Source organism: Plectropomus leopardus, unplaced genomic scaffold (genome assembly GCF_008729295.1).
Source record: "Plectropomus leopardus isolate mb unplaced genomic scaffold, YSFRI_Pleo_2.0 unplaced_scaffold89412, whole genome shotgun sequence".
NCBI lineage: Eukaryota > Metazoa > Chordata > Actinopteri > Perciformes > Serranidae > Plectropomus > Plectropomus leopardus.
Genome location: NW_024698577.1, coordinates 1 through 629, shown reverse-complemented (window position 1 = coordinate 629; position 629 = coordinate 1). Strand labels below are relative to the sequence as shown.

At 46.7% G+C, this 629-nt stretch overlaps 1 pseudogene; it reads right to left on the bottom strand.

The window, feature by feature from the left end:
* Nucleotides 1-115: 115 nt before the first annotated feature.
* On the bottom strand, nucleotides 116-224 carry LOC121940536 (annotated as a pseudogene).
* Nucleotides 225-629: the final 405 nt, after the last annotated feature.

The window sequence follows — 629 nt, the reverse complement described above, 5'->3', positions numbered from 1 at the left end:
TGCGTGGCCTCCTCATCACTCACATTGTTTTTTTGTTGTTTTTTTTTTAATCTGTTCTGTGTCCACCGGGTAAGCGGCAGCAGCACCCTCTGCCGGTGAAAAGCCAGAACTAAAAAGCTTACGGCACCAGGTATTCCCAGGCGGTCTCCCATCCAAGTACTGACCTGACCCAACCCTGCTTAGCTTCCGAGATCAGGCATGTTCAGGGTGGTATGGCTGTAAGCAACAGCATGAGTGACACACAAGTTATTTATAGATGGACGGGACAACCAACTTCCAAATTGTGAGCTCTGTGGCCAAAGTTTGTGATGTGTGTTTGGAATTGTAAACAAATACTAGAAAATAGCGCTGTGAGGCTAAACCCAACACACGTGCGTCGAGCTGCCAGTGTAGCGCGATAAGGCTTGTTTTAAGCATTTAAACGTGTCCAGTGCCTTGCGGCCAAACTACGCGGCCGTAGTCTGCCCTGATCTGAGGTCCCAAAGCTGAAGCTGATTTCATTCCCGTAGTTTACTTTTAAAAGTTTTGAATTTCCCACTGTGAATCGGCGTCCGCTGACCCATTGATTTTGTTGGTGGTCATTGCGTGGCCTCCTCATCACTCACATTGTTTTTTTGTTGTTTTTTTTT